The 23071-nt window shown below is 36.2% G+C and overlaps 1 protein-coding gene across 3 annotated transcripts in view; it reads right to left on the reverse strand.

The window, feature by feature from the left end:
* CDH19 (cadherin 19) overlaps nucleotides 1–23071 on the reverse strand; it is a 116380-nt gene that overhangs the window by 43904 nt on the left and 49405 nt on the right. The window contains exon 1 of one of the 3 annotated variants that reach the window (XM_062633068.1): nucleotides 22407–22599. The exons of 1 other annotated variant lie outside the window; for it this stretch is intronic. The gene's annotated coding sequence lies outside the window, so the exon portion shown is untranslated. Of the gene's footprint in view, nucleotides 1–1582; nucleotides 1678–22406; nucleotides 22600–23071 lie in introns of those variants that run through there. One more of the 3 variants, XM_062633070.1, reaches the window with a different exon arrangement.

Raw genomic sequence — 23071 nt, forward strand, 5'->3', positions numbered from 1 at the left:
GCAGCCACAAACACTTCAGTCATGACTGTTGCAGAAGGAGACCCAAATCTTCTCATTGCAATTTCTTTCAACTCTTTTAAAACAGTCTTGTAAAGATGACTGAACACATCTATAAAGACTACCAGTACAAGGAAAGAGTCACCCACACCATTGTCATTAGGAGAATTGTGTGTGTGCTTAAGGATAAACTTCTGGTAGGTGGGACTCCACCAGGCTGTTTTCATTCTGCAGAGGTGACCTTTTGGAGTGCCAGTTAGGGTAAAAACTGTATATGGATGGAGCCAAAAGCTATCTGATATTAGAATCGTAGAATAGTTAGGGCTGGAAAGGACCTTAAGATCATCTAGTTCCAACCCTCTGCCATGGGCAGGGACACCTCACACTAAACAATGTCACCCAAGGCTCTGTCCAACCTGGCCTTGAATGCTGCCAGGGATGGAGCATTCACAACTCCCCGGGGCAACCCATTCCAGGGCCTCACCACCCTTACAGTAAAGAACTTCTTCCTTGTATCCTATCTAAACTTACCCTGTTTAAGTTTTAACACATTACCCCTTGTCTTATCACTACAGTCCCTAATGAACTGTCCTTCCCTCCAGCATATCAACTGAACCACACAGCTTGGTGTCATCGGCAAACTTGCTGAGGGCACACACAATCCCACTGTCCATGTCGCTGACAAAGATGTTGAACAAGACTGGTCCCAAAACCGATCCTTGAGGGATGCCACTAGTTACTGGTCTCCAACTGGACATTGAGCCATTCACCACAACTCTTTGCATGTGGCAATCCAGGCAGTTCTTTATCTACTGAGTGGTCTTCCTATCAAATTGATGTCTCTCCAATTTAGAGACAAGGATGTTGTGTGGGACAGTGTCGAATGCTTTGCACAAATCCAGGTAGATGATGTCAACAACTCTACCCCTGTCTGTCAGTTCCGTAGGACCATCATAGAAGGCCACCAAATTGGTCAAGCAGGATTTCTCCTTAGTGAAGCCATGCAGGGTGTCACCAACCACCTTGTTGTTTTCCATAATACTGTAAACTTTCCCTGTGAGTGCTTGTGTTAGTTGTTTGGTTTTTTTTTTTTGGAACAGAGATAATATTAAATGAAATCTGGAACATCAGAAAGTAATAAACTAAAATTAAAGGTTTCTTTCTAAGTCTACTGAAATCCCCCAAGGGAAGAGAAAGTGTTACCAAGAATATCACACTGACACACACAGAGCTCCAGCAGACTCCCCAGAGGTAAGTAAATCTCCAGGATTCCTCCTTGGTTGGTGTGGCATCATCTCTTTTCTTGGAATCATAGCTTTCCCACATGTTATTAACTGAAGAAGTTAATTGTTGAAGTTTCATAGAAGAGAAGACAGGCATATTACTACTTCACTCTCTCGTAAGGAAGAAAAAGAAAACAAAAAATAAATAGGAATATCTGTGTCTCTTGTCTAAACTATGGTAAATTAATGATTACATTTAGTGCTGTTTCACATATTATTCTGCCATACAGCTACATCCTACTTCAGTCCAGATGCTTCCTAGATAAAGAAAAAATAAAATAAAAATAAAATAAAATGCTTACCTTAGTACTTAACTTTATGAAAAATTATGTTCTTTTTCTGGAGTCATTAAATAGGTTCAGCAATTTTATTCTGCTGAAAAAATTAGTTCAGTAAACAAATGCTAAGATGCTAAAAAGATTCAGTTTTGCCTGCACTTGTGGTACATTGCACTCTCTATACTAAAAATAAGTAAATGTTTAGTTTTAATTGTAGCTTTCCTTAACTATGAATATTAGTTATTTTTAAGATAGTTTTCTCTATAGAAAATCATGAATAAATCCTTGTCTTTTGGCATAAATATTTTGCTGATTAAAAAGTCTAACACATGCACACAATAAAAAGAGAAATTCTTGCCTTTTGGCATTTGCTTTTTATTGTAGAGAAGTAACAAATCCAATTACAAGATATTTGATTCATTGGGCAAATCCTACTGGAACATTTTCAGCTCTGCAGGATACCACTCAGTACTGAAGAACCACTTGTCATCATAATGATATAAAGGACTGCATTCTGTGATTCACAGTTGAATTTGTTTGCCAAATGATTTTCAAGAAAGCACATCCTGAAATTCTCCAAAACTCTCCTTAGGACTAAGGGTTTTTTTTTTGTTTCCACTCATTTCTTTGCAGAAATTAAAACTAATAATGCAATGAAGTCACCTTTCCCGTGGTTTCTTAAGAGATTTAATTCCTTTAAATAAGAAACACCAAAGGATAAAGAGAAGTTTTAACATTTTGGTTAAGCAGATGCTTTTCACTATAATTTGACTTATTGTTAGACTGTTGATTTTGGCTTTACAGTTAGTTTTCCACGTAAAATGAGGTAAATCAGAAGCACCCTTAAATGAAATCATCCAGTCTATGCCAGTGGGAAACTGGACTGAAATCAAATTCAAATGCTTAGCAGTGCTCATTTGTAAAGGAAATAAATAATCATAAAAACTGTCCCTTGCAAACAGTTAAAGAAACTGTTCATTAAGAAAAAAAATGGAAAGAAAATAATTTTTTTCTATTTTCATTAACTCACTTTGTGGTCTATTAATAAACACATTAAGGTAAATAAAGCAGGGAACATTTAATTGTATTAACAGTTTTCATTATGAGCTAGAATAATTTCCTTTGATACATAATACAGTTTAAAGATGTAATTGAAATTCCTGAGCAGACAATGTGTTTTGCATACATATATGCATGCACTCTGTGCACCACCATAATGGAAGTCAGCTAGAAAAAAGATGAAAGAATGCACCTCCCTCAGAAACACTGCAATAATATCAGACAAGAAAGAATAGAATTCACCTGCTTTTTGATAGAGGCAACAAACTGAAAAGTAATTGTAATTTTTAGAATAGTGAGAAATAGGGATGGAAAAGGCTTAGTTGGCAAACTGGCTAAAAAGCTCCCTTATCTCTCTTTTTTAATATTTCATTTTTTTTCTCAACTACCAGGAACATATTGTTTTTCTTCACTCATTATATCAATTACATGAAAGGTAATATCCTTTTTTTATCTGTCTCACACACCAAAGATATATTAATCCAATACAGTTCTTATTTGATTCCATTAAACTTTGTAAGCACTTTCTAGGCACCAAGGTATTCAGAACAGGATAGGAACAAAGCATTAGGTCATCCAGGCCAAATAAAGGGTGTTGCATAATCAATTTCATGCCAAGATTTTCAGAAGGATTTTTTTTTTTTATCTCCTTTTTCAAGGTGTAAAATAAAATATTCCAGGTATAGTCCAACAAATTCCATCAGATTTGCAAATTGTGAATGTCTGGGGCTTTTTTTAAAGGAATCAGATTCTATGTGTCATTAAAAAAAGAAAATTAAAAAGAATCCTAAAAAAACAATGCCTTTTCTAGCTATTCATGCTACAGTCTCAAAAAATTATTAACATTAAAGATATTTTTAAGGATACAAATTACTTTAGAACCAGCTGATATTTCTTTATTAATACATGAGAGAATAGTTTCAGGTAAAGAAAATATAAAAAAAAAAATCTAAGTTGCATCATATCTGCAACCTAGGTCTTGACATGTTTCATAGTCAAATTACCTTTTCTTTTATGATATCTCCGAGCATAAATTTCATCCATCATTCTCACACTTATTTATAAAATAAAATTGTATTTTCTCTTATATCTTGCTACTTCGTACATGCAACATACCTCTTCCTGCAAAATGAGTGGGAGAAATGCTGCTTATACTTCCATTATCATTCAACATAGTCCTTACTTTGAATCAAATTAAGATACCTTGGGACATTCTTATTAATTATAAATTCCCTTTGGACTAAATTCCATTAATCAGAAAATCAGGAACCTGCTTAGTAAGGTTCCATGGGATATATTCCTAGAGGGCAGGGTGGCCCAAGGCTGTTGGTTGATATTCAGGGATCACCTACTACAAGCTCAGGAGTGTTGCATCCCAACTAGAAGGAAGTGCAGCAGGAGGGCCAGGAGACCTTCTTGGATGGATTAGGAGCTGCTGAGGAAAGTTTAAAGGAAAAAAGAGGCTTATAAAACATGGAAACAAAGACAGGGAGCCGGGGAAGAATACAAGGATGCTGTACAGGAAGCTAAGGACCAGGTTAGGAAAGCTAAGGCCCAGTTAGAATTAAACTTGGCTAGGGATGTTAAGGATAACAAGAAGGGTTTTTATAGGTTCGATTGATTGATTGATGGCTTGGCTTCACAAGCGAAGATTTGGGAACAGGCATTGAAAGAGGGGTCTCACGATCCTTCTGGCTTTTTTGGTTTTATGCAGGAGATGTCAGAAAAGCTACCACAGGGATCACTGGCTTGTGGCAGCCAAACGTTCATAGCGGCATCTCCTTTAGATACTTCGATGTTGGCTCTTCCTATCACTGTGAAGCAGAATTCACCAAGCATTGGCTTGTTCATCCACTAACAGGGAACGTGAGCTGGGGGTGATCCTATAGGTACGTAGCAAATAAAAGACAGACTAGGGACAACGTAAGCCCCCTCCAGAAGCTATTAGGAGAACTGGCTACCCTGCATTTGGAGAAGGCTGAGGTTCTGAATGACTTCTTTGCCTCGGTCTTCACTGGCAAAGGCTCTGACTACACCACCCAAGTCTTGGAAGGCAGAAGCAGGGACTGAAGGAATAAAAACCTTGGGCCCACTGTAGGAGAGGATCTGCTTTGAGACCATATTAAGCACCTGAATGCACACAAGTCCATGGGTCCTGATGAAATCCATCCATGGGTCTGGAGGGAGCTGACGAATGAAGTTGCGAAGCCACTGTCCATCATATTTGAAAAATCGTGGCAGTCAGGTGAAGATCCTGATGACTGGAAAAAAAAGGTAATATAACCCCCATTTTGAAGAAGAGGAAAATGGATGACCCAGGGATTACAGACCAGTCAGTCTCACCTCTGTGCCTCGCAAAATCTTGGAGCAGAGTCTTCTGGAAGGCATGTTAACTCACATGAAAAACAACAAGGTGCTTGGTGACAGCCAGCATGGCTTGACTAAGGGCAAATCCTGCTTGACCAATTATGGTGGCCTTCTATGATGGGGCGATGGAACTGATGGACAGGGGTAGAGCTGTTGATGTCATCTACCTGGACTTGTGCAAAGCATTTGACACTGTCCCACACGACATCCTTGTCTCTAAATTGGAGAGACATCAATTTGATAGGTGGACCACTCTGTGGATAAAGAACTGGCTGGATGGCTGCATGCAAAGAGTTGTGGTCAATGGCTCAGTGTCCAGCTGGAGACCAGTAACGAGTGGCATCCCTCAGGGATTGGTGTTGGGACCGGTCTTGCTCAATATCTTTGTCAGTGACATGGACAGTGGGATTGAGTGTGCCCTCAGAAAGTTTACTCATGACACCAAGCTGTGTGGTTCAGTTGATACACTGGAGGGAAGGAATGCCATCCAGAGGGACCCTGACATACTTGTGAGGTCGGCTGATGCCAACCTCATGAATTTTAACCATGACAATTGTAAGGTCCTCCCTCTGGGTCAGAGCGATCCCAGGCAAAGCTACAGGTTGGGCAGAGGAGAGATTCGGAGCAGCCCTGTGGAGAAGGACTTGGGGGTGCTGGTCAGTGAGCAAATGAACATGGGCCAGCAGTGTGCACTTGCATCCCAGCAAGCCATCCGTATCCTGGGCTGCATCAAAAGAAGTGTGACCAGCAAGTCGAAGGAGGTTATCCTGCCCCTCTACTGTGCTCTCGTGAGACCTCACTTGGAGTATTGTGTGCAGTTGTGGTGTCCTCAACATAAAAAGGACATGGAACTGTTGGAACAAGTCCAGAGGAGGGCCACGAAGATGATCACGGGACTGAAGCACCCCCAGTATGAAGATAGGCTGAGAAAGTTGGGGCTGTTGAGCCTGGAGAAGAGAAGGCGTGGAGACCTCATAGCAGCCTTCCAGTATCTGAAGGGGACCTTTAAGGATGCTGGGGCGGGACTCTTCATTAGGGACTGTAGTGACAGGACAAGAGGTAACAGGTTCAAACTTAAATAGGGGAAGTTTAGATTGGATATAAGGAAGAAGTTCTTAACTGTGAGGGGGGTGAGGCACTGGAATTTGTTGCCCAAGGAAGTTGTGAATGCTGCATTCCTGGCAGTGTTCAAGGCCAGGTTGGACAGAGCCTTGGGCAACATGGTCTTGTGTGAGGCATCCTTTCCCATGGCAGGGGGATTGGAACTAGATGATCTTAAGGTCCTTTCAAACCCTAACTATTCTATGATTCTATGATTCTAACAGCACTAGACTTTGTTTTGAAATGTGCCTTTCTAAAAGTCAGTGTTCAGGTCATACTTTATCATTGGGTGGTCATTTTAATATAATATAGAATTATGTAGGAAATAGCTCTTGAAAAGTTCCTAGCAATTATTTGATGCCTTGAACACTCACACTGCTGGGAAAATGCTGTATTTTTAACACACTGTTATCTCAGGTCCTTATATTCTGATCATTCTTTAGGTGTATTACATTATTTTAGGGGAGAAAAGAAAAAAAACATCAAAGAAAGAAACCCCACACAAAGCAGTGAGATCAATGGAAAACAGAATTAACATGGCTAAAGACTTCCAAATAAACCCCAAAAATTCAGATGATATTAGTTCAGCTTGTTGTTATTGTTTGTTGATAAGATTATTTATCTTCTGGACTAACACTCTTGATAGAACCAAGCCAGATACCCAGTTTTATTTGAAGCTGGCAAAATATTTTGTTATTTCTCCATATTTTCTTTTCAGTTTCTTTTTTTACTTGTTATTCATTTATTTCCTTTTGCAGTCAGTTTTTACATTACTACAATATTTCCCCTTAGCCTACATTGAATTTCCCTTTCTCACTGAGAAACTGAAGCACTGAGGTTCTCTCCTCATTTTTTCCCATTTTTCACGTTAAAACTGGTTTTCTGTTTGTACCTAAGATTGAAAAACTGCCTACTCATCTGTCAGTTCTGGCTCCACCACCGTAAGTCATCTGCAGTAACAGTTTATGGCATCTTTATCATGGTTTTTTACCTATCTTTAATCTTTCTGTATTATTGTCCCCTCGTTACCTGTGTGAGCTGCTGCTGCTCTCTGTTTAGTGCTATCTCTCAATGAGGCCCCTCTGTACAGATTTCTTTTGATATTTTACTTCATAGAAACCTATTGTAAAAAATAAATTGAGTTGTATTATATTGTTAAGCCAGAGTCATTCACAGGGTTATTTTGCCTATTTCAAGAGCACTTATGTACTTTGTAGCCTTAGCTTTTGTATCTCCAACTAAGCAGGTATTCTCAGTACTTAATGTATTACTAGAATATTAAAATGCACAATCAAACTCAGCATTTTTGAACTGCATCACCTACTTTTTCTTTCACTCAAATAAGCTTCTTAAGCCAAGAAGTAAGTGGACGCCAGAAGCAGAAATAGGAATTTACTCTAAAAGTAAATCCTGGCTAGGATGACTTTATAGGGTAGGAATCATGGGGCTGTTCAGGCCGGAGAAGAGAGAGCTGCATGAAGACCTCATAACAACCTTCCAATAATTGAAGAGGGCTTACAGGGATGACAGCTACGGACTCTTTATCATGGACTGTAGAAATAGGATAAGGGATAATGGGTTTAAACTGAAACAGGGGAAGTTAAAGCTAGATATAAGGAAGAAGTTATGTACTGTAAGGGTGGTGAGGCACTGGAATGGGTTGCCCAAGGAAGCTGTGAATGCTCTGTCCCTGGCAGTGTTAACAGCTCAGACCTGCATTGGAAAGGAGCACCAACTGTGCTGGGCCAGGGTATTCCTGTGGAGCAGGGCTGTTGAAACCTCTTCAACTTTAAAAGTACTAAAATCTGTAGATATATCCAGTTCAGCTCAATTAAAGTTGTTCAGAAATATTACTTCTTTATGTATTTTGCTTCCTTTCAACTGAAGAATTGCAGAAGTTCAGTGCAAGAGCCCCATTTCTGGTAGAAAGTGGAACACTCTGCAAAGATAAAACATTAATTTCATGAATAAATTTTCTGAATAAAGAAACAAAATAACAAGGTCATGCTTAAAAAAAAACAAAACCAACCTGCAAAACAACCAACACTAAACTAAATGAAACTTGAAAGTATATTATAGGTAAAATTTACTTTCTACAACTAATTTCCTATCATTATTAGTATTAATTTTCTTAAAGAGAAGCAACTATATAACAACCAATGTCTGACCCTGGAAACTTGCCTATAAAAATCAGAGACTTATGGTGATTATTTTGCAAAATATTACCAGGACTACTTCTTTCATCACCATTTCAGTAAATATTATTACTACCATTTCAGTAAATATTAATAACTTCTATATGTCTAATGTAAATTCATCTAGCAACTTAAGGAGAAGAGCAAGAAAAACAAGCATGGACTGTATTTCCCATCCATGGGAAATGATATAACTGCAGGAATGAATATATTTGTGAGAGGAGTGGGGGAGTTTCCTCTAGGAAGTAATATTTTAAGAAAATCCTGGAACAGGAGATAGGAGACCTCTTCACCAAGAAAGTTATATTTTGTTGTGAAACTAATGTATAAGACAATGGGTACTTCTTTCAAATTTCATCTCTTCACAATGGCTCATGGAAATTTGTAGTGAAGAAATAGGATTTCAAAGTTCATTGAAATGAGTGGATATTTTTCAAGCCATTTCTTGGCCTTGGACCTGACTATCAGCATGCCTGCTTTGTAGGCATTTCCCTTCCTTTCCTTCATCAGGCTTGAGAGCATTCATTCTCTGGTTCCTATATGGCCAAGTGAAAAACTTCCATGCATAAACGCATATGAATATGCATGAGTTCTCAAATATGTCCTGATTTACTAAATCAGATTGTTTAAATTTGCCCTTAAAATAAGTTCTTACGAAAGAAATCACAGAAATAGGTTTCTATGGATTTTCCAGCTTTAAAACTAGTTTCTTCTACATAATTTCCCTTCTTTCAGGAGTCTGACACTTTTTGATTTTAATTCATTAAAAGCCAACTGAATCTGGGAAGTCCATAAAGTTTCCGTAGTAACTGAATGGTCAAAGACTTAATTCACTAGTTTGTTTAATCCAGAACTCATATCCTGCAGACAGTAATGGTCTTAAATTATTTAGATCTATGAAGTCCATGGATTTTACATATATATATAAAATAAATAGGTATCATTTCCTTAATTAGTGAAAAATGGACTTTGTTTGCTCCATGGTGACTTAAAAGTAGTTGCGCACTTGATAGGATCCTAGACAAAAGTGGAAAATGGAAAAAGAAACCAAGATGTGGTAACACTAATGTTTTCCATGTGACACTGCTCAGGTTACAAAATACGGAAGAGCAAGACTAAAGGAGAAGTTGCTTGAAGAATCTGCAGATTTGAATCACATAATTTTGCCATGGGCAGCATGATTTATTTAGGGGCACTGCACTCTTTTGGATGAAGTGTGGCATAGGCAACAGCTATGCTCTCTGGTGCAAAGATGGATGTGACAAAATGAATTAATAAAAAATAATAATATGTTAGCTTAGTTCAGACAATTCCCTGATTTTCAGCCTTCTTGATCATGAACTGAAAATCTTTTATGTTGAATTGAGATCACCCAGTAATTCTGAGAACAACAGTTTTCTTTTTGTTTACTTAAATTTGTCCTCCTTCTTCACACCTTGTGCTTTATGCAATATTTAACAATTGTGCAGATTAAAAGAATAAACCAGGCCTGCTGCACTGCAACTTTCCTAAATAACATTGGTAGATACTATAAATACCATAAAAATTCTTTGGAAAATTTGCACTAGTAAATGAATAGGGTCATTTTAATCATTGAATCTACCTATAACTTCCATGTCTTAGAGAACTGGTTTGATATAACTTAATTCCCTACATTAATGAATTCTGTAGTTCTTTTTCATAAGATTCCTGAGTAGATCATTTGTTGATTTTAATCCAGCGAGTGTGAAAAGAATAGCCCAGATGGGAATTGCCACATCAGCTTTACTGTATTTTATGTTGCTTTATTTAATACTTTTTTTGCATTTTAATTCTAGTGCCAGCTTTCAACAGGATGTCAAACCTGAAAGTTTCTACTGCACATTCAACTTAAAGAGCACACTGACGCCTGTATTTCTCCCTGTGTGGAATTTCACTGCACATCATGCTTTCAGATTTCAGTTTTGTGCCATGCTAGCTGTCTCCCATTTCTCCAGGTATTTTGACTTCTTTTAGAGAATATTGCCCAGGACTTGCTAGTAGTAGATAAATGGCATGAGAGCAACAGGATGTGGAAAACTATTCAGAAAGATAAAAAGACTGTTAAAAAAAGTGAAAGAAAACAGGGAACTGTTAGATATGTCACTATTTTATGTGATGTTAGGTAAGTTTTGCTTTGTCTAGGAAGCTCTTAAAAGCTGTGAGATGGGTAGGTAGCAGGCTTAATGGTAGGTTTCCTCTTGTCATCCTTCTCCAACCTCTACTACTGTTCATCACGTTTTGATTTTTTTAGAGGTCTAATTTTTTTTTTTTATTAGAAGATATCTTATAATTCAAGACTTCTGACATAAAACTAGGTTTTATGTAGGATTTTTTGCTCTGGTGTTTTGTTTTTTTTTCCCTCAAATGCTATTACAGAACATATAAATTTTGTATTGCATATGCTACAGCCTATTTAGCCTGCAAAAATAAGTGTTAATTTGAAAAAAATTATCTGTCCTCTAGAGACTCAGAATTACAAGGCCACTCTGAATATTAGTGTCTCGATCACAGAAATCTATTTAGCTCTCTCCACAAAGGGCATCATATGTCAGTGTAATGAATGGAAGGATATTTTCCTGTGCAGGGTGTTTACAAAATAGAGAGATATTCTTAATTACTTGGGTAGAAACTTCACTCAGTAGTGCATCACAATTTCACTACTGCTTTGTTTAAAAAAAAAACAAAAAACAAACTAAGATCAAAATTTTTTGATAACTGGCTGAAAATCCATATAGACAAAAATGCAAAACTGTATTTTGTTTGAAAAAAAAATGTATTCTACCTTGAGGAAATGGTTGAACTCTAAGTGGTTTCAAAGTTCAAAAATTCCAAGATGATCCAATTCTCTGAAATGCTTCAAAGGAATATCTATCTGTGTTAAAGAAAATCAAAAGGAAAAAAAAAAGTCATCTCATAAAAGTCCAATTGGTTCATATAAGTAGGAAAAGATGGCATTTTTAGCTGTGTATCACACCAGTTGATTTCTTTTTCAAATATTAATATCAAATAGAGACCAAGCAGGATTTGTAAAAAGGCAATCTTAAGGTAAAATACAATCTATTATCAGGATTCTTGCAATTCAGTCTATTTGGATTTGCAATGTCATCTTTGTGGAAACAACAACTTATTCAGTATACAGGCCACATAATTCATGTGCAATGAAAGCACCTCATCTTGAGGAGTATTTTCTCTACTGGATCTGTGAAATATTTTTCTGTGCTATAAATTCAGTTCTTTTTGTGCTAAATGTTAAATGAATTGTAAGAAGTTCCCTTTTACCTCCTCAGGTGCTTACCTTGTGTTGTGGTCTCTCACTCTCTCTCACTCCCTCCAACCCGTTCACCACCATCTTGAGATAAGAGCAGTACAGTAACTAAGGTATAACACAAACCACTACTGCTACCACCAATAATAATAATGATAAGGGAAATAACAAGGGAATAGAATATAACAGTTCACACCTGCCGACCGATACCCAGCCTGACTGAGCAGTGATCTCCCTTCCGGATAACTGCCCCCAGTTTATATAGTGGGCATGATGTGCTGTGGCATGGAATACCCCTTTGCCTAGTTTGGGTCAGGTGTCCTGTCTCTGCTTCTTCCCGGCTTCCCCTCCTCCCTGGTAGAGCATGAGACTCAGAGCGTTCTTGGTCCGAGTAAACATTACTGAGCAGCAACTAAAAACATCGGTGTTATCAGCATTGTTCCCAGGCTGAAAGTCAAAAACGCAGCACTGCACCAGCTACTAAGAAGAGGAAAAATGACTGCTACTGCTGAACCCAGGACACCTTGCTCTTCTGCAAACTTTGTGAAAGATAGTTTGCAGCTTAGTTTAACATAAGCTTTTTTTTTAGTAGCACCATGACTTTAGGCTGTTTTTTTCCCTGTCTTCCAACACCAGCCACTTTTGTGGGCCCTAGTGAGTCCCTTTTGGTTTTTGTTGTTTGAAGAGAGAAATCATATGCTATAAATAGAACAACCTAAAAAAAAAATAAAATTGTGAGGTCATTTACTACTTGTAAAACAGAGGTTTGAAGAGAGAAAATGCTTGCTAAATTAGGAGAGTGACTGGGATGATTATGCTTACATCCGGTTAATGACTTCAGCTTTGTAAAGATGGTATTGTTTCTTTTCAAGGCTGAAGTTAACCTCTTCATGTCACAGGGCTTTTCTTGTGTAGAGTTCAGTTTATTGAGCATCTTGATACAATATCTAAGAACTACTTACAACCTCACTACATCTAAATCCAAATGCTTGCTCTTCTTTGAAAAGTTTAGATAACACCCCCAAAACAGTGGAGTATTTTTCTGTGTAGAAAACAGATGAATAAAAAGAAAATATTCCAAGGTAATGCCTTTTGATAAGATTTTACCACAATTTCCTAACTGATCCATAAATATCACAAACATTGGTTAAATACAAGAACCAGTGCAAATAAGACAATCTATCAATCTATCTTAATAGTTTTACCCATCTGATAACCAACAATTCTCCTGCATTTCTCATTCTTTACAGAAAGAGGTCTTTGCCTGGGTTGAGTTTAATGGTGTAAATTAAACTCTATGGAGTTAAGGTTATTGTTGTTAAGGCTGCAAATGACAACCTCAAAACATGTAAAAAATTCTCCAGTTATAATTGTAACCTACAAGAGGAAGACATTATGATTATTTTTGTTTTCTTAATCATAGATATAGAAGCAGGAGAATTAAAGTGCATTACAAATATTGGAAAACAAAGTATAAAAAGATATATACAGTTACTGTATTTTAAGAAGTATTTCAGAAGTTCAAAATGTAAAAAACTTTCCAGCATTAAAAGCAATGTTGTTTTTTTTTAACACATTCTTAGCACCACTGCTGTACTCTTGCTGTACAGCCACATTGTGGCCTCGTAAATGATAAAAACCAGCCCCAAATTATGTTTGCATATTAAGAAGCGTATGTGTGATTTAATGAGCATGCTATCAAATTGTTTCCTTTTTTAATATATGTAGCTTATTTCTAAAATAAATGGTAAATAGTGATATACATACAGACCTTTAAGCAAATAACTAATCTAGCTACCTAATGGAGATGTCATGAAGATCTAAAGCAATTACTCTTGAAGTATGTCCTCTAAAAATCTTTAAGACATTGTGATTTCAGTGTAAGATACAGAAATGAAAATTCTTTTCTTTTTAAAAAAAACAAGGAAAAGCTTTCCATGATATTTTATGAACATTTTTTACAAATATATTGATGTTTAAAGTAAAAGCAGAGATTGTTTTCATGTGAAAACCATGTGGTTGATCAATTAATTATTTCAAAACTTGAAAAACATTTTTTTTTTTAATTAATTTCCTCTCGAGAGAGAGCTATATGAATATACAACTTTTTTTTTCTTTTTTCACTGATTTTAAACTGATTTTGAACCAGTTTTTCTCTGTTAACTTCATGAAGCAATATAGGGCAAGAACGAGCAGGCTGTGACTAATAAACCTTCCATGATTTGTCAGCAGTGCAGCTGCAGCCTACACGCCGAGCTCCATGGTGTGACTGGCAGTAGGGCTGGTCTGGCTCAGCATCCTCCTGTTATCTCCTTCCCCCATATGCAAGACACGGCAAGCCATCAGCGGCTGCTGAGGCTGTCACCTATGGTTCTCCCTTGCATGAAGCCATCGATGTGTCTGACGAGCAAATAACTTACATTGTCTTTTACACAGATGAACTTGCTGCCACTTGACAGAGTTCCAACCTTTTACACCTATTAAGGAAGAAAACAATAATGATGTCCTCTTCTCCCCAGGGTTTTCTGTATGCTACCTCTGACTGTGTCCTAAATGAATCAAGAAATCAATTTGCAGCCTCTCTGCCTCAGTTAAATCAAACTTATTCACAGTTTCTGCGAGTAAAAAACATTCAGTGCTTCTCCACATTTACCCACTGACACTTTGAGGAAGATATATCAGAGCCTTGGACAAAGTTGCATTGTCTGAAATGTTTGATTTTTCCAATTTTTTTTTTATTTTTTTTTGTTACCTTTTCACTATTTTATACATTACCTTCATTGGTATTGTTTGTATGAATTAATTTGACTCCTAGACTTATTGACTGTTAAATACAGTTGCTAAATCAAGTAGGGAAAAAAAAAAAAAATATTACCAGAAGGATAGAATATAATATTGAATAAATTTCCTTTTTATTAAAAAATTGTGACTACAAGGTGAAGTATTAGAATGTTTATTGTGGACACATAGATATATAGGCCTGCTAATAACCTAATAATAAAGCCTGAGACTCACATATTTTCTTAATACTGCAATTGCTAATTCTGCATTTATTAATTTTAAGCACCTGAAAGTTTAAAACCTAGTATAACATGCCTATGCAAGCTCCTTCAACAGTCAATGGAAAAAGAAAGGCATCTGTGTTTTACTGTATTGCAAGAAAGGTAACTAACATATGAAGTCTAAATCACCCTCTTTCTGTCTAGAGGGTCTTGACAATTAACCTAAGTAAATAGGTTACCCAAGAGACACCTACAGATGAACTGCATTCTTAGTTTTATGGCCAGCCCTACAGAAATACTCTATTTTTCATCAAACTGTTTCACTTCTGAGTTCATATTGCTATTACTGAAATTCAAGGTACATCTTCTTAAATATGTCAGTACAAATTTACATTTAGAAGTATAACTCACATTTGCTCTGTTAGATTTTTTTTTTTTTTGGCATTTTAGGTAGAGATAAATGATTACAGTGAAGGAAGATAGATCAAACAAAAAAAACTGATTCATATATTAACTGGCTTAAAATAATGTTTGAAGTTCTTCTAAAACACACTATTTATCTTATTGGTACAGCATACTTTGAATTATCATATAAGCATCTTTTTAGAACCTATTTGTCTATGGATTGGACCAGGGGAATAATGTTATCCAAAAGAGCTGATATTTTTTAATTTTTTTCAATATATTGAAAAACCTCCCAGTCTTCAGGAAGCTTTTTCTCACACATTTTTAATCCCTGATTAACATAGCTAATTACTAGAATTCTATTTCTCCATAAGATTACTATGATTTATAATCAATATGATCATAATGGCATACTACAATCATATCACACTGTCATATAGAAATCATAAATACTATGTTAGTGTGTGGAAAGAAATGTGCTTCTTTTGGATATTAAAAAACATAAAATCAAACCTGTTTTCTTTATTTCCTCTCTTTATAGTTTTCTGTGATTTTGACACATATATATTAAAATGCTCACTTTTGTAATTCATTACAGGTGAATACGAGTTCAGATTTTTACTGATATGAATTGATTCTCCAAGAGGTTCTTCTGCATGAGCCTATGGGTTCATCTTATTTTCCTGGTTTAGGTGGAGTGAGTATTGCTCTAACATACGCTGACTTAAAAAAGAAAACCTACACAAAACAACTACAAATTCCTAGAAATCTGAAGTTGCTGTCTGCAAAAGGCCACTGAAATTGTTCCAACAGAGTTTATCTTCAAATGTCCTACTGAAATAGTATATTTTTTGCTCTCTCTGACATTTACGATTAATAATACTCAGGAACACCGTCTATCATATTTACGATGTAACAATTTTTGCTATGCTGCCTTGTTTTCATTTCAAACAAAATGGACTGAATCAGTTTATAGTAGCTCAGATGTACGCACTATTTCTCCACTTGGAAATCAGCTATTATTTTGGAGAGGTTATCTATCAGAAGAAAGAAAGAAAGAAAGAAAGAAAAAGAAAGTAAAAAAAGGCAAACCACACAACAAAATCCCTAATGGACAGAAAAGCAGAAATCCATGATTTACGACAGCTTACGAGTTATTCAGATCTTTGACTTATTTACATTTCCAGTTTGTATAATATATCTGGAAAATGTGATTATAAATTTTACAAATTAATATTTCAGAGTTTCTTTGAATGCTTCATGCATGCAACAAACCCATGTTTGTAGACACTACATTTGGGTGTAAGTTCTTGCTTTACATTTTCTTTTCTTATAGTTTCATTTTAGGGAAATAAACAATTTTTAAAATGCAACAATTCTTAGATTTGGTTTTAAAGACTCTGTATAACAGTAACTTTTTGTTTGTTTTTGTTAATGCCGGGTTGCTAAGAACAAGTTGTTTGGATGCTTGCAGTGGAACTATCTAGCTCTGCATATCAAGAGAGAATGTTTTAGGATCTGACCTTGGGTTAGCATCTGAGAGGGATTCAGGCTCCCACTGCATGCGGTTTGCAGGGCTCCTCTGTTAGCTTCTCCTACTGATGTATCTTAAGAAATCTGTTGCCTGTCCATATGTGCATGGCTGGTCCTAGCAACGCTAGGATGTGAACTCCTCTGCACAGGGCAGGAGCCCTGACACCAGAACAGCTAAAACACCTTGGCTGCAGTCAGCATCCCCCCATGGCTGTGGGAGCCACCAGCAAAAGAGAAAAGCCAAGAGGTCCCAATCACAGACACAGCTATATCCATGGACTCATATGGGATGCTGAGGGGATTCGAATGCGGAATCCCAGTCAGATGTTGCCTGTGAAACCAGTAATTGATGGGATTGGGGATGCTTAGGGAAAGACCCCACAGGTACATGGAGGAGGGACCGAAGAGGTATGTGAGGAGAGAATCTGTTGTGTGCATGTGGGAAGACTCTGAGGGGACATCAGAGAGACCCCAGGGACTGTACATGGGGGGACTGTTATATTGACCTGCTGGATCTTCCTCCTGGAGGGCACATTCATGTCCCCCCCTGTCTCCCTCCAAACCCCACCCCGAACCCCTCCGCAAATCAGGGGAGTAATATCACTTGTGAAAATTTCATATAACTGTTATTAAAATATTCAGGTAAGTATGACCATTTGGTCTCCACACTGACAAAGTGGTCTTAAACTGTGACAGTCTTTGAGTTTAGGCTCTGTTTTTCCCATAATCTTTAGGTGGGAAGAAAATCTTTTCATAAGATGATCACTTGAAAAAATATTTGAGATAAAGAATTGAGTAGAACAATTATTAGACCCAGAAAATGGGTCTAATTTTATAACATTTGCACACTCCTGAAAACGGATATATGAAAAGCTGAGCGATCGGCACATTTTATCTCTATGTGACATTTCCAAATGCTATTTATACACTTCTTGGGTCAGTCTTTTATGAAAATAGCTGTGTACACCAGCTATCTAATGATCTGGCATTTGAAACCAATTCAATTTATATGTTAAATTCGATGTTAGGAAAAAAACAATGCATTTTTTTTCTGTAAGTCTGGTTGTCATCTTAATTTACCTGGGAATATCTTTTTATTTCCTAGGGGCATCTCGTGGGGTATAAAGTAGCATAAATCATTCTAGCTCATCTACCATTGGGAATTACTGTTAAGTGTAAATTTTGGTGCAGCCAATATATAACACAGTAATCCATAAATAGAGCACCAGAAATGAGCTTAATCTTCTCTGACAGCTATTTGCATCACACGGAGAAAGACAGAGCTATTTGAAAGACATCAGCTATTTGTAGATGACTAGGGCAGTAACTGAAACTAGCACTATTTTCCAATTTGTTAGTAAATATAGAGGTTTTATAGTCTGCAGTGTACTGGTATGAATCCTTCTTGCCTTTTTCTTTCATTCTAGTTTTCTGCAGGCTCCATGACAAGCTGAGATGCCTGGAAAGGGCATTATCAGCATGACCCATTGTTTCAGCTCATGGGCCTTAGTACAAAGGTCTCTTTTGGTGTTCTTCATCTAAAGGATGAAAGAGAGAAGGAATTTGCACCATTTAGAGGAAAAAAAATCCTGTTACATAGCACGTCAAACGTCAAGGATAAGTTAAAAGATAAATAAAATTAGAACTACCCCTAGTCTGTGTCCATCTTCACAAAAATACATGGAAATGCATGAGTTCCCTAGAGAGCTTCTGTAGGAGTTTCTACATTCATACTCTTCCTGCCAACGTGTAACATAGAAGATGGTTTTGCATATGGGCATGTGTGCTTGTATGACTGTTTTCAGTAAATTTCAGAAAATATGTGAATATTTACAGTATTTTGCATTATATAAATTCTTACATGCTGCTGTGTTAAGATTTTCTCATCTTTATTTATGAAGTCTGTTGATAGTTTTCTTGAAATTTTCAGAGGGCTTCCAAACATCCAGAAATCACAGCTTAATTAACATATAATCATAGAATTGTTTGGTTGGAAGGGACCTTAAAGCTCATCCAGTTCCAACACCCTGCCACAGGCAAGGACACATTCCACTAGACCAGGTTGCTCAAAGCCCCATCCAACCTGACCTTGAACACTTCCAGGGATGGGCCAGCCACAGCTTCTCTGGGTAACCTGTGCCTGTGCCTCACCACTCTCATAGTGATTGAACAAAAATTCACATCTAGTTAGGTTTTGGTTACTGTGCTTAGTTACCACAGGTAAAACTCCTAGAAAGTGAGCTCTGCTCACTTGTGACGACACCCAGGAATCCACAATCTCTTTAAAAAACAATATAATACATAAATTCTGTTTGGGATATCTAGAACTCATTAAACAACTTCAAATTGTTAAAGAAACACTAAATAAATACAGTTTTCTTTGCAGGTTTTTTTTTGACAGCTTTTTTGACAGATGACAGTATCCTACTTCAATTTATCAACTTCAGGAGGAAAAAATTTACCATGTAGCTATGTAAATTGTTCCATACATTCTACATGTTCTATTCACCATTCTAAAAAGGCTCTCTACAGGGAAAGGAGTGTGCAACCATACTGTCTTTACCATTTGCCAAGCACTGTCTCTTTAAATCCTTTTTAATTTTTGCACTCTGTATATTTGAAGAGTACCCCTTAATTTAGCTACACCATCAGAGTGCTAACAATGAAAAGCCACAAACCTTCTTCTAGCTGCATGAGAATAAGGGGCAGCCATTGAAAATATTTGTTACTATAATTACAATATTAAATATTACTTAATATAGTCGCAAAAAATGGTCTTAAACAGAAAATTGTCAACGAAAATAAAACTTCAAGAACTTCAAACTGCTAATTACCCATGTAATTTACCACTGGCTGCCTTAAAGATCTGTAAAATACTGAAAAAGAGTTGTTTTGCAGAGAGATATTTATCCTGGCTAGATCTAAGTTAGAAAAAATTCATAAAGGCAGTGCTCAGTCACACTGAATTCAGGTATTCTTTTTATTATTTATATTTTATAATTTACTGTATGAGGTTGTGTTTGGCTTCCAATGTGTCATAATTCTATGTAAAAAGTAAACCAGGAAAATGCTAAGTCAGAGCTTATACTTCCTCTAATATGTAGTCAGCAATTTTAAGGTTGCCACAACTGTCACACATAGTTAAAAAAAAAAAAATAAGTGCCAATGAAAAGAAAGAATTTGTCCTCCACAAATTTAACACTGCATCTGAACAGATAAACTGTAGAGTTCCCTCTGAAGATAGTCTTAGTAATCTCATTTCAGGTATTGTATTTTCAGTTCCAGTGCTATATTTGCAGACACAGTGTCTTTTACTGGGGTTTTACTTCTTTCTTTTTTTCTCCTCTTTTTTTTTTTTTTTTTTTTTTGTCCAACTGAATATACTTTACATTTCTAATGACTGTTTCTAATTTTGTTGTCTCAAAAGGAGTGAGACTTAAAAGTTAGGTCAGGGACCTGAGAATGAGGGATTTTAATTTAATACCACTTTCCATATACAATGTCTTCACTGTGTCTGAGTCCCTGATAGAAAGCCTGGAAGTAATATCCATCTACAAACATTGTTAACAGTTTCAGCTTGTTAGCAACAGCAATTGCAATTCCTTTTATGCTACAGGTAGTGAAGATGCAGAGAGAAGACCTGGATCTGTGTATCCAAATCACAATTATGTTCCCAGGTCTGTCCCATATGGTCTTGTTGACATTGCTCCGCTTTCATCAGCTTCCTCTGTAATGGATATGCACCTTGTCTACTTAGCAGGGTCTGGAATGAAACCTCTAGCAATTCTGAGGTTAGCCAAGATAGATGAAGATGCCATACATGCTTTCTGGCTCTCAATCCATTCATCTTCAGAAGTTTTTTGCTAGGTTAATAATATTGAGAGGATGGAGAAGACAGACATTCTGTTGCACCTTTCTTCTATTACATATCATGTAATCATTCTACATATCATGTAGACTCAAAAAGGCTTGTAAACATAGTTGAAATAGAAAAAAAAACAACAAAAACAGGGGACTGCGGTGTAATCCATTTCTTATGTCTGTGGTAAAAAATCAAGAGTTTCTTTGACTTACAAAGTAAAATGAAAAGGATTGTTTTTACATATTAGAAGACAACAATTTAATTCAGTATTATCTATTGTATGATTAGAACTTGTTTTAAATTAAAACTACTTGTTTTAAATTAAACTAATAGAAGAAATAGCCAAATCTTTCTGATTAAGCTAAACTAGAAGTTTCCAAACATATTTATAGTGAGTATGATGCAAAGACTGCACAATGTAAATTTCACCCTGCAGAATTATAAAGTATCAAAGGAAATAAAGCTAACAGAAATAATAAAAAGCAACAAGTATCTTAAACCAAGAGCACCATTAAAATCTTTCTGTATAGCATATCAGATATTGCTTTCTTTTTTCAACGTAAAAATGTGCTGATATTGAATTGCTTCAGGTTAGTAATTGTAAAGCATTCTGAAACAGAAAGGCAGCATCTTATTTTTTTAAATATTCTACATTTTAGCATATAAAATGTACATTACAGTTTCATACATTTTAACAGTGGGTTAAAATAGTTACATTTTGGTTCTAAAAATACATGGATTTACATAGCAGATTTGTAATTTTGTTCTTCAATTTTAAGCTACTTTTCTTAGAATATTTTGTGGGAAAGTCCCTCTTTCTTCCTTCCTCCTTTACATAAAATAATTCCAAAACGGATTTTCATTAGCTGCTAGCTCCTATACCAATGCATTTTTTAGTCTGTTAAAATGTAGAAAGTCTGAAGTCCAGCCACAGCCTTTTATTCATTTTACTTGGTGCTTGGTTCAACACTTCTAAAGGTAAAATGCTGAACTTTGAAATGTATCACACAAGCCCTAAAAAAATTACAACTTTTGCACCTAGAATGAATATATTATATTATAAATTAAAAGTAGTTTATTTGGTGTGCTTTTGTAACCACAACTGAGTCTATACTGCAATCTATTAAAATAACTATAATTATATAATCCAGAAGCTAAGTAATTCCTACCAGTTTCATATCAAAAATATTTGTCAAACTGAACAATCTGACAGATATTCAGCATCTTAATAACCAATCAATAGCTATTAAATATCTGTGGGTTATATTCTACTAGTTGTTACTGACTACAGTCTAATTGGGGAGTTTGAACATGAAAAATAAATTGTAGCTATACCTTTCAATAGAAGGCTTATGAAAGAAACATGCAAATATTTTGATAATATATGTGCTGCACTGCTCTTTGAACATCTTATTTACTAACAAATTGCCATTTTACACTTGAGATCCAACAAAAGTAGAAGCATCCCTTTTTGTGATCTGAAAACATTGCAGTTTCTAGATGTGGAATTATAAAGAGAAATGGGAACAGAAATGTGAATTTAAGCTTAAGACTAAATTAAAAAAAAAAAAAAATGCTACAGTAGACCGGAGAGTAGCAAGGCAGAGATTATTTCTGTCTTCCTGTAAAAAAACAACTTTTCACTCTTCTTATCATCACTTTCAGAAATTGTAAGCACATTGTAATGACGATCACTTTCATGTGTGCAGATGAAGCAGTCGTGAGCAGTCTGTCAGAGACTGTAGTCTTGCAAAAACATGTTGATAATCAGCATGAACATTTTAATGTGCAAGTTGGGCACAAAACAGGCATAGTAAGCAGTTTATCTGGGAAATCCAAAGTAAAAACTTGGATTTCCACAGCTATAGAAGTTAGTCAGTGGATTCTGAGGAAATAATAAAGGCAGATTTCTTATCCTAGAGGTTTTGAGTGGCTTCTGATTTTGTCTGTTGTGGTTTTTGCACTGGAGACACCCAGCTAAATGTTCTAAATTTTACTTTTGAAGATAATTAAGAAAAAAAAAAAAAAGATCTCTTACCTGTGTAACCCCAGGGCCTTCTAGGTTTAAGGATATAGGTATTGTAAAAGTTGAATTAAACATCTGATGCAGAGAAGTAAGCAGTTCTCTTCACAGATCCTTGGAAAGCTTTAGGAGTTACAGTTTCCTGCCAGTATAAGTCACTTCTGCTTTAGTTTTGCAGACTCTCTGCTTACTGCATGCTATTTTGGGTGCCCTCAGTAAAACTATGAACACAGGCACTTTTGTGCAAAACATCATAAGGCCTCTCTGATGTTCATTCAGAGTTCAGAATTAAAATGCAGAAAGCTCTAGCAAGCAAAATACAGACTGATTTTCTTTTTCGTAGTGGAAAAATAAAGTACTCTCTGGCAAGTAACCTAGGTGGAGGGAAGGTAATTCATTTTGTGTGAAACTATTTTGCAATTGAAAGGGGTATGACCTCTGTTTAGAGATTAGTCAGGAAAACAAGTGATCAGTATAGAGTAGTCACAAAAGTTAGCCAAAGAAGAGAGTTTATACAGTCTGGTTCTTACCCTCCAGCCTTTTTATCCCTAAAATAATTTAGTTTCAAGAATCATAAAATCTTTGCACTGAGAAAAATCACATGCCCAAGGTATTGTTTTATGTCCTTACATGTTTTGAGAGACACTAAATAAATCCTTTTCCTTTTCTTACAGCTGCCT

The sequence above is a fragment of the Pezoporus occidentalis genome, unplaced genomic scaffold (genome assembly GCF_034315485.1).
Source record: "Pezoporus occidentalis ecotype Australia unplaced genomic scaffold, CSIRO_AGI_Poc_V1 ctg4, whole genome shotgun sequence".
NCBI lineage: Eukaryota > Metazoa > Chordata > Aves > Psittaciformes > Psittacidae > Pezoporus > Pezoporus occidentalis.